The following is a 12,333-nucleotide window of genomic DNA, read 5'->3' as shown; positions in this document are numbered from 1 at the left end:
CGTCGCTATAAGCGTCGCTATTTATGGCTCTGTAGCGTCGCTATGAGCATCGCTATAGTCTTCTGTGTAAACGTCGCTATATGCGTCGCTATATAGCGACGCTTATAGCGACGCATATAGCGACGCTCGTAGCGACGGTTTTAGCGACGCCGGGGGTTATAAAAACCCAGTGTATTTCCGTCGCTAACAGCGTCACAAGAGCACACAACCTCTTGTAGTGAATCTAAATCTAACGTAAATTATGTTATATTAAAAACAAAGAACTAAACTAACAGGGATTATAAGAACCTTAAAACTGATTTAACACATAATTTTTCATATAACTCGACAAGAGTTGGCATTCTCATCACTAAAGATGTGAGAGTTAACTTCCAGCGGTGACGCTGCCTCATCTCCATCCACATCTGATGACAGCAATTGGCCCTTTGGACCGTTCTTGCTCTTGTTACTAACTTTGAAGTTGTTGTTGAATGACTAGAGGTTGTCTAGATGGTCATTGTCGGGGATGTAGTGACTCTTGCCGCCCTGAAGATCCACCTTCTTCCCTATCTTCTGAAGACATTTCACCAGTACTTTTGGATCGACGGAGCCCACCATGAGTGAAGGCAGCAATACCCTATATTCCATTGAGGGCTTTCTTCACCCGCTTCATGCGGGCATCGCAGTCTATGGAGACCTAAATCTAATCTAATATAACATAAATCTAAATCTAGCGTAAATAAACATAAATCTAACTAAAAATAAACCTAAATCTAATCTAATTTAACTTCAATAAACCTAAATCTAATTTAACGTAAGTCTACATCTAACCCAATCTTTAACGTCTTTTAGGATAGTTTCTTACGACGTTATAACTCTCTTCTTCTTGTGTGTGTGCGCATGTGTGGATGTGTGTGCCAATAAAAAGAGATAAATGGTATAACCTTTCTATCACCCATGCCAAGTATGATAGATTGGTTATGCCATTTCCCTCTTGAATAATAGGTCTTGAGTTCAACTCCTCGTCGGCTAGATCTTTAGGTCTTTTATTTTTAATTAGTTTCCTACGACGTTAAATTAGTTTCTCTCTCTTTCTCTCTCAATGTGTGTGCGTTTTTCTGTTTATGCATGTTTTCTCTCTCTTTTCCTCTCTCAATGTGTGCGTTTTTTGTTTATGCATGTTCTCTCTCTCTTTTCCTCTCTCAATGTGTGCGTTTTTTGTTTATGCATGCTCTCTCTCTCTTTTCCTCTCTCAATGTGTGTGTGCATTCTTTGTTTATGTATGTGTGTGTGCGTTTTTGTTTATGTTTGTACTCTTTCTCTCTCTCTCTCTCAAAAACACTATGTGTGTGTGTGTGTGTGTGTGTGTGTGTGTGTGTGTGAGAGAGAGAGAGAGAGGGAGAGAGAAAGAGGTGAAGGGAACATGAGAGTGAGGAGAGGGGAGGAGCATACCTGGCTCTCCTTCCTCTCCTCGTGTGTGTGTGTGTGTGTGTGTGTGTGTGTGTGTGTGGAGAAGAAAGAGAGAGAGAGAGAGAGAGAGAGGGAGAGCATTACCTGCTCCTTGCTTGAGGGCGCCGAAAAACTCAGATCTGAGATCTGAGTTTTTGGGCGCTCTCTGTTATTTTTTTAGCCCAGCCGACGTCGCTATGAGCGTCGCAAATTTACTTGTAAATTTGCGATGCTCATAGCGACGCCGAGATTTTTTTTTTGAGCGTCGCTGTGTGAGCGTCGCTAATATGAATAACCTCTTGTAGTGCTGTTTTCTAGATCTCATTAGTGTGAAGTGGATTTATGAGAGAATGACCAAAGCAAAAGCGAGCGGAGAAGACATCACCAACAAAGAATTGGAGTATGCACGAGACTGGGTACCAAAGGTAGAGTACTCATATACCTAAACCATATTGTAATTTTTTTTCTTGATTTTATCTTTGTATTTGATAAAAGATATTTTACTATTTTGTAGTGCCTTTCCTTTAACTCTATGTGGTCAAAGGGTCGTCACTCTCGTACGAGCTACGTTGACGAGCGTAGAACCACCATGGATTTGTGCCATCATGGGCAACTTTGACACAGACGATGATGAAGGAAGGTATTGTGGAACTATTGAAAGGATACTAAAGGTTAATTTTAGAACCTTTCAGGCCTTCATCTTTGAGTGCAAGTGGTTTGAAAATGTGTCTAGATGACATGAGGATGGCCTCTACATGGTGGACTCTAGTGTGCATCACACAGGGAGGTATGACAATTTAGTTTTACTGCCCAATTGTGAGTAGGTGAGTGACAACTATCTTTTTTATTCTTATTTTCTTGTAGCATTAATTATACCAATGTTACTCACTTTGAGATTCTCTTTTATAGGTCATCTATATCCCAATAATCCACCAACCAAAACTTTGGTTCGTAATTCCCGTAACATCTCGGGGAAGAACCATTTTTTCCACTAATGAAGTGGAGACCATCTTCGACCCTCTTCCACCTCCAACTTTGGATGAGGTGGAGACAGAGGAGAGGAACGTCGATGAATCAAGTCCGGCACGGTGACAAGTCTTAGCGAGGATGGTTGTCATGATGATGAAGATGGAGGATGATGAATTCGAAGATGATGAAGCCAACACATCCACAAACGATAATTCCATTTCTCACTTTATTGATTTAGGAGCCATGGGCTTAGAATTGGATGATGCTTCATGTAGGGATCTTTTGAAAGATGATTCATAAACATTTTGCATACTTTAAGTTATGTAGATTATTGTCATGTAATCCATTCATCTCTCTCTCTCTCTCTCCCTCTTCCTCTCTCTAATTTTGTGAACACCCTCTATTATGTTAATCAAGTGATAGTGATTATTTTAGCTGTAACCAAGTGTAATCTTATTATCCCCCCCCCTCCCCCCCCCCCCCCCCCCTCTCTCTCTATCCCTTTCTCCCTCTTTCTAGTCTTTCTTTCTTTTTTATTTTTTAAATTTGAAAATTTCATATAATATTCTTTAATTTTTATTGAGAGGAGGGAAACACCAAAATTTAGGAAAAAGGGGGGGGGGGGGGGGGGAGGGGGGATGTTTAAGCCAGAATTTGAAAGTTTAGGCGCTAAATTTTTCCTAAAAATAAGTGCGCTAATACCAGCGATAATAATAGCAAAAATAACCGCAATGATAATCCTGAAAATAGTCACAGTAATAGTTTAAATACAGAAAAAAATCCTGTCCTCCTCTCTCTTCCCTCTCCAACTAAGTTTGGACCTTCTCTCTACCAAATGCGGAAAAAGACCACGGTAAACAGTTAGAGATTTTCATAGTGACACGAAGAAATAAAATCTATGATTGGTCATGTCATTCACTAACAACCTTTCATAATACATAATGCACTCCCTATATAAACCAATGCTTAAAACAAGGAAATGAAATCTTCAATACAATTACACAATTGAGGACTACTTGTACCCAATCAAGGATTGTAGCCCCCTTATGCATCCAATTCAATATATAAAAGCTATTTTCATGTGATTAAATATTATAGCTCTCATATTGTGCAATGATATTGTATATCAACTCAAATCTATGATGGTGAAAAATGCAAGACTTCAAGGATCTTTATATACCTAGTACACTAGTACAAGGCATCCGACCCTTGACTGGCGACTTGTCATTCATATATGCTCATTTTCTAAAACCAACTTCGGCCCTTTTATAGAACAATGGCTTTGTTGCAATGAGAACGACTCTCCAAATTCTCAATTGTCTTGGCTTTGTACCTTTATGTTCGGTGAAGGATTTAAATAATTTTAGAAGTGGTTACCGAATTAGAATCACGTTCTGCCCAGAAAAGGACCTGTGACTCTGTAACCTTAGGTCAATTCACAAGGAGATTACTATACAAGATGCTCGGATACACTCCCCAAGGATTTTCCTAGTCAAAGTGCCAAGGTTAGAAGAGGTTTTACTTTATATAATTACGCCCACTGGGTTTCATAATTTTCTTGATGGGCCTGCAAGGAAAATTAAAAATACCGACAGGCCCACATGGAAAAAAATGAAACCTGACAGGCTAATCGGCTCTATGGTTTTTGCAGGTCATCATCAAGATCACGTTAATAATTAACGTGATCATGTCTTTTTCATGTGTAATTACTGGTGTTATTAAGGTAATCACATCAATGAAATCCGTGTAGTCATGAAAAATTATGATGCATTTGTCTTTGTATTCCACACTTTTCTAAAACTTAGCTATGTGTGTCCACAGACTTATTACATAAGATTCATAATCAAGTGACCTTGCATAAAAACATGAATCAAAGAGAGAATCATACTACAATAAAAAAATTTAATGGTTTTTTTTCACAATGGCATGGTTTCCAATAAGAAGCAAGTAGCTATTTGAGAATCATGTACTAGACACAAACTCCTTTAACTGAAACACCATGGAACCAAAACAAAGAGATGTTATTACCTTTTCTATCTACAGAATTATTGTCTCATAATTTGTAGAATAGGGATGTTCCTCACTAGTAGCCATTCTTATGGGATGCAAAAGTTCCCTTCGTTTGCCCCCTTTCTCTTCCCCTTCTAAATTTAACCACCCCTTCCCTTATTTTTAAGTTTAGGGGGATAATTATTGGGGCCTACCCCTAGCTTATATGCTTATGTAGACTTTCAAAAAACCCCTCTCCTCTACACTTATGTGGTATGGTATGTTTCCCATGGTTGATCCCTCAGGAGATAATTTTATGTTCAAACTTGTCGCAGAGTACTCTAGTCACCCTCTGAGGATTGGTTTCTGCTCTTGTTTCACAATATCTCCTTGTTTTGGTTGGAAAACCATAGAGGATGAGCAAATCTACCCTATAACACTATTTCTTTCGCCCGCAACACACAATCAAGCTAAAAGGCTCTAAACTGATGAGATTTATTTGGGCCACTTGCAACAGGTTCATACCCCCCTTGATCACCAGATGATGGGACTTGAAGCTCTTGATGTTCGTACTCCTAGATGACTCCCTTTGGGGGCCTCTAGCCCCATGATCCATTCATTGATAGATAACAACAAATGGCTTTTAGGATTCACAATAAAGGAATCAGATGTGGGGTATACATTTGTGATTAAAAGAAGTGTAGGTGGCATTTAAACCACGAGCTACTAGCCTTCTATTCCCTACAACCATGGGAGATCTTATTGTATTGATTCAATTAAGGATTATAATCTTTCCAAAAGACACCAGTTTGTAGTGTAACTTCTTACAACATGCTTGAAGTCTCACTCGGTAATGTGACATTTCAAAATTATATTTGAAATATTAGTGTAGATCTCGTACTATCACTTTGAAGCTTTCCATTGACCTAAAGTAACTTTTATAATATGAGAGATCTCAAAATTTGCAGTAAATTAAGTGCTTAACTTACAAAATGGGACGAACAATTCTCAAGTTTCCTAAATTGATCCTATTGTTATTTTTGGCAAAATGCATCATTGCCTTGACGCTAGGATGTTAAGACAATTAATTTAATTTCAAAATTTCTTGTTAATTTTTTTATTCTCTCCTAAGAATATGAGTTTGATTTTCAATCTTAATGAGATAGTTTTATAATGCCCATCCTACTAAGAACAATCATTTCTCTTTCAAAATCATGAAATATTTTTTCTATTTTGGCAAAACTCACAGATTGTAAGTGGAAATTAAATTTATAATAAAAAAGAATTACAATCATAGGCCCTACTCAATAGGAGCTAGGGCATCCACTACTTCCAAAAAGATGGGGGAGGGCAAGGACGAAGCCGCAAACCTTCTGGCTAGAACTATCCGACCCTTCACCCAAGGGACACACAGCTCTGCAACGGGAAGAACCTCCAAGGTGTAGCCCCATCAGCACCACTGACCATACCCACGTCCTGTCGCAAGCCGACCAGAGCCTCGCTGCTCATTCGCTCCTGACAGGAAGCATGGGCACAAAATCGAGCTCCCTCGCAACCCTAAAACTCATCAAACCTAAAAAAAAATCAGAAATCTTATTGGAGCTTAGCCAACTATATTGAACTAAACAACAACCCCTCATAAAACACTACCTCTTCAAAGTGGCGGTCACGAGTGACCAACGATGAGCACCATATGTAGAGGCTTCCAAAACCTAGTTATGACAATCCACTCTCATAGGTTTAGGAACACACTCTCCTCAATTGTAGCTAGCTTATTTTCCCATGCTTCCCTCTTCAAGCTCACAGTGACCAACTTCTCCCTAGACATCAAACTCTACTTCTTTCCAATATGGGTGGAGTTGCCCAACTTGTCTCTCCACTGTCAGCCATTTATCAAAACCATTGTCAAACTCTTAAGCAATGTCTAGGTTGTAAGAACCCACCAAGAGTTCAATCCCGGATAGCACCCTCAAAACACAAACATCACTACTTTGATATGCTTGAAAAGTAGATTAAGCATTTTATAGTGCATCTCTCACCAGAGTAAAGCTCCAACAAGATTCACTAGCAAAGGAAAGTGAAAATTTTGGAATAGTCACGAGTGCTAGCTCAGTTGGTAGAGCAAGAGCCCCTTGTGTTTAAGGCCTTGGGTTTAAAACCCCCTTGACAGCTAGTGTGACATAAAGCCCTTAGCAAATGTTCCCCTAGTCCATATGATGGATTGGCCAACCTTATCTGGCCGAGAAGACTCACCTTAAGAGTCGGGCTACCTCCACCTACTACAGGGTTGGGTGTGTGTGTGTTCTAATTTAAAAGTTGTAGGTAATTCTCCCAAAAAAATAAAAATAAAATCGAAATAGTTGGTTGTCATGCGAAAGGACCCTAAGCATATTCACTTAGAGTCTACACTCATGTTCATGGGTCCATGGATCTCAAAAGTCCTCAGGACTCATCATTTTTCCAAAGAGAAAAAACAAAAGGAAACTTTTGGCAGGTTAGGAATGGAGCGCAGGGCCCAGGGGGCCTTTGCTAGATTGAGCTGTGATTGGTGGAGTACAAGATAGCTTGGGTTGAGTCAATGATTGGGGAAAAAGAGAGAAAAGGGTATGATGAGTATTTCATGGAGCTCGGATGCCCACGAGTGTGTGCTAGATAGAAAGAGAGAGGGGTGTCAATGATTGAAAATTCATTAAAAAATTCCAAGGTAATTATGATAAAATTGGCCATTTGAATCTTGCAGCTTTTCGACGCACGTTGCTCTTAATTCTTCTTGCAGCACGCTTATGGTGATCGCTGCTCTGCTATTGGTTGGCGTATGTATGTCTGCAAGATATAGTCTCCTACTCTTTATCTCTCTTGTTGCTTTTGTTGACGTGGACCTTTGGAGGCTTGCGGTCAGATATTAGAATGGCTTGTAGCCTGCTGCCTAATGGCCAAAGCGTATCAATTGGTGATTGGGTCGTTGATTGCTAAGGCTGTAGGCGGCGTTGAATCATTTTTGGAAGATGGCTCGCCGAAGTCTGGCCAGTGGCCACTCATCGTAAAGCTGTCGTAAACCAAGCAAAAAAATAAATTATAGAGAAAAATAGCTGATGATACGTTCGGTTGTTTTGTATATTTTACCTTGTCTTCGTTTCAGATATAATCTCTCACGCGTTTAGATGGCAGAAAAAAAGCTGAATTAAAATAAGAGAGGAGTTACAAGCGCCCCTCATTTAAGATACGGGTTATCGAAACAAGAAAGTAGGAAAGGTGTTTTTTTTTTTTTTTTGGGCAAGTGAGCAATTTTAATTAATGAAAAGGAAAAAGTTAAGCAGCCTTTAAGGGAGGATAGGGAAAAATCCTTGCTGTGAGCATTCAACAGTCAGACAAGAAAGATAATCAAAGGCCAAAACAATAACTCTGAATAAGATACAATCTTGAAGGTTCATAAAGTGAGCACAACACAGATCTCCATTCTGCCACCTGATTAGAATTTGGATGTCCTTGACTTTGAAACTAGAAAGTGAATTAACCATGGAGAGCATTTCCCTCATAATACTCTGAAAGCTGAGACGCAAAGGGTGTAGACATGTAGTAGTGTTAGTGTGTATACGCGCTTCACCAAGGGCACTTTTCTCCCACTGAGTTTTTTCCCCTGGACATCCGGTGTGAAAGGACGTCCACCTTATCTCTTAGGGTTTCATATAAGCTTTGTAGCTCTGAGTTTGTATACACTATTATTCTAATACAGAGAGAGAGACTACAGAGATTTCGTACGCAAGCTGTGTGTTTTCTCTTTCTCCATCTTCTTCCTACTCTGAGTTGTTGTCTTCCTTCTGTTTCCTGTTTCATCATCTTCAACAATTGGTATTAGAGCGGGGTGATTTCCAGAGCCTCTACTTGCGTTTTCGCGTCCGCGCGCGCAATCGCAGTTTTCAAGCAGTTTTCGGAAAATTTGTTCGTGGGAGCATCCTCGACGTTCTGGGAGTATTCTGAGTAGGTGACCTGGGGTTTTACCCCCCTTTCGAAGCCGTTCGAGCCCTCAGAATTTTGTTCCGAGCAACGTAGCAGAAGTTACTTTTCGGAGGCGTTTAGATCAAGAGGGTGTGCTTTTTGACAGATTTTCTTCAGGTAAACAATTCTTTTGGGAAGCAGATTGTCTTAGCTTTGTGTTGAGATTTTGTGTAGAGTTTTGCTTGGATTGGAGAGGAGATTTGTGAATCTCTTGGAGGTTCTTTTGCTCTCTTGTGTGCATCCACAGTATGGCTCAATCTACGGAAAAAGAGATTTTTGGTGTGTTTACATCCGAAGACAAATTGGATGGTACCAACTATTCTCTTTGGTCTTTTATGGCCAAAAATGTTTTGGTTGGTAAAGGATTGTGGGATTATGTATGTAGAGATGAAATTCGTCCAGGTAGCATTGCACCTGCAACGCCTGGTCGTGGTGCAGCTGTTGATGCAGGACTCTCACAAGTCACTCCAGAGCAAAAGAGATGGGATACTAAAGATGCACATGCTATGGTTGTGATTGCCTTAACCATAAAGAGGACAATCACACCACATATCAGATCTTGCAGAACTTCTGAGGATGCTTGAAACACTCTGCAAGCTATGTTTGGAGGAAGAAATGCTGCCAGAATAGAGTTTTTGAAGAAACAACTTGACAAAATACAGATGGACGAAGGTGACGATATTATCGAGCATCTTACAAAAATCAGGGATCTTAAAGAGCAATTGCTTAGCATTGATGAAGTGATTCCAGAGAAGGACTTGGTTTCCAAAACACTCAATTCACTACCACCATCTTATCTGACTTTTCAGACTTCTTTGACTCTGTCTTTGCGAGCTAGCTAATCCTGAGCCTCTTCATTTTGAAGAGTTAGTGGCTTTGCTATTGCAGGAGGATCAATCACGTAAGAACAAGTCTTTACAGGTGGATGGTATGGATCATGCTCTTGTTGTACAGAACAAAAACAAGGGTAAAGAGAGTGCTCATTACTCCAAGTCAAGTGCAGGACAATCTTCAGAGAAGTCTAAAGGTGATTCCGACAAGTCCAAGAAGAAAGGTAAATGTCACTACTGGAAGAAACCTGGTCACTATATTAGTGAGTGTAAAAAGCGAATTGCTAAAGAAAAGAAGAAAGAGTCAAGTTTGGTTGTTTCAACTTCTGGTGATTCTTCTACAGCTAAAGAAGAGTCTGCAAACTTTGTGCAGGATTCTTATGCTTTTGTAGTATGTTCAGATTTTTCTGCTTACAATGTTGACAAGACACAAATGATTGGTACTTTGATAGTGGTGCATCTAAGCATATTACTTCAAGAAAGGATTTGTTTTGTTCATTGGATGCAGCTCCCGCAGGAAAGAAGGTGACATGTGCAAATAATGCTTCTTATCCAATCAAAGGCGTTGGTAAGATTTTGATTACCATTTCAGATGGTTCAGATTTATGCTTGCCAGATGTCTTATATGTTCCAGGGATCAAGAAGAATTTGTTGTCTGTATCCTCTCTTGCAAAAAATGGTCTTTGGGTCATTTTTGAGGATGACAGATGTGTTGTACGAGATCGAGAGAATGGTTATTCTCTTATCACTACATGTACGCTGGAAAATGGACTATTTGTGCTAGATCGTTATGAAAAGCAGATTCAGGTATGTATTGCAGAAACAAAGACTCAGGCCATGTAGGATGCTGAGTTGTGGCATGCTAGATTTGGGCATGTTGGTTATGGCACTTTGATGACTTTACAACGTCATAATATGGTGCATGATTTGTCTTTATTGGAGATGCCACCAAGACATGTATGTGAAGGTTGCGTTCTTGGAAAGATGCACAGATTTGCATTTTCGTAGGATGGTTCTGTTACCATATACATGTGGTAGTGATGTGTGTGAACACACTAGGACCGCCGGGGCATTTTTTCCCTCTTTAGGAGGTTTTTTCCCCCGTGCATTGTATATACGCCCATCACTCTAGGGCTATCTATCTTTCCATTGCACACTAAGTAACACACTCTCTATTGTGTGCCTTGAGCTTTCTTCGTCTTCTCCAAGCTGTGTGTGTTTCTCTACAACCCTAATTCCAACAATTGGTATCAGAGCAGGTCACGTCCTCCCGGGCTTAGTCGCCAGCTGCTCCAGCACACGCCTGCTCACTTTCTCCGATTTCAGTGAGCTTTGGCAAGCGTTCGCAGGTCGACAAATATTTTGGGTGAGCTCGAAGAGCTCGGTCTGCTCAGAATTTTGATTTGGGCTCATTTCGGCCTCCGTTTCCACTACGGGCAGTACTGCACAGGTTATTTCGTCATTTTGTGCAGATTTTCTGTCAGTGCCGTTTTCTGCATAACAGGTGCCTTATAGTCTTCTACGGTTTGTGCTATATAGCACAAGTTGTTCCCGCTCCATTTCTCCTATTTTCGGGCAATTTTCACATCAGGTGCAGCATTTACCATGGCTGACAACAACAACACATATGTGTTCAAGATGTTTGCTGCTGAGGACAGGTTGGATGGGGACAACTACCCTATGTGGGCTTATATGATGCAACACGTTCTTGTGTCAAAAGGTGTCTGGAACATTGTGCAGGGCATTGATGTACGTCCTGGTTCTGAAGATGTAGGCGATATTGAGGATGTTGCAGGTCTTGCTGCAAGGATTGCAGCTGTTAGAGTTGTTTTGCCTACAGCAAAACAAGCTCGTTGGGATGTTAAGGATGCGCAGGCTCATGCATTGATTGCGTTGTCTGTGAAGCGCACCATTATTCCTCACATCCGTTCAGCAAAATCTGCAAAACAGGCTTGGGATATTCTAGCAGGTCTTTATGCAAGCCGCAATGAGGCTAAAATTGCTTTGCTGCGTAAAGAGCTAGAGTCGAAGATGATGCATGAGGAAGATGATATGGACACTTTCCTTGCTAGTGTCAAGGATATCAATGAGCAACTCATTTCTGCAGGTGAAGTCATTTCTGACAGTTCCCTTGTGCAGACTGTTCTTGATGCCTTACCAGATTCCTACCAGACTTTTGCTAGTACTTGGAGACTGATGACCCAAGGAAATCCTGAAGTTGTCAAGTTTGATGCATTATGCACATTGCTGTTGCAAGAGTCACTTTCTAGAAAAAACAGGACTAGGCAGCGTGCAGTTGAACAGTCTTTTATTGCTTCTCAAAGAAAGGGTGGTAACAGTAATGCAGCCACTTCTTATGGTTCTGCTGCGAGTGGCAAAAATTCTGTTCCTAATGCTTCTGCTGGCAGCACTTCGTCTGGCAATTCTGGTGATAAGGGCAAAAAGAAGATGCGTTGCCATTATTGTAAAGCCAATGATCACTTGATCAAGTCGTGTCCTAAGTTGAAGGCCAAAGAGGCTAAGAAGAAAGAGGGTGGTTCCACTGCAAATGCTGGTTCCACTACAAATGCAGCCATTGTTGAGTCTTCTGTGAAAGGAGATTGTGATGCTGATGTTGATGCAGAATGGGCTTTTAGCGCAGAGTGCACTTACAATCCTGCTGTCCATGATGCATGCTTGTCAGTTGCTGCAGATTCACATGTGTGGTATTTCGACAGTGGTGCTACAAAGCACATTACCTCACATCGTGAATTGTTTACCTCTCTCGAGTCTGTCCCTCATGGGAATTCAGTCACTTGTGCCAACAACGCCTCTTATCCAGTTCAGGGAGTTGGAAAGATTGTGCTCACTGCTGCTAATGGCAGTTCCTTCACACTTGTTGATGCACTTTATGTACCTGGGATCAAGAAGAATCTATTGTCTGTATCCGCACTTGCTAGACTTGGACTTGTAGTCAAATTTGTGGATGACAGATGTACAGTTCATGATCTCAGTTTTGGTGATGAAATTGTTGCATCTGGGCTTTTGTGCCGTGGGCTGTATAAGCTCACTTTGTATGACAAGTGTGGACAAAATTTTGCAAATGCTGTTGCAGATTCAAGGGCTATTTCAGATGCAAAAC

The sequence above is a fragment of the Adiantum capillus-veneris genome, chromosome 17 (genome assembly GCF_014529385.1).
Source record: "Adiantum capillus-veneris isolate H3 chromosome 17, ASM1452938v2, whole genome shotgun sequence".
NCBI lineage: Eukaryota > Viridiplantae > Streptophyta > Polypodiopsida > Polypodiales > Pteridaceae > Adiantum > Adiantum capillus-veneris.
The sequence above is the reverse complement of the archived record's forward strand: the minus strand, read 5'-3'. Positions refer to the sequence as shown.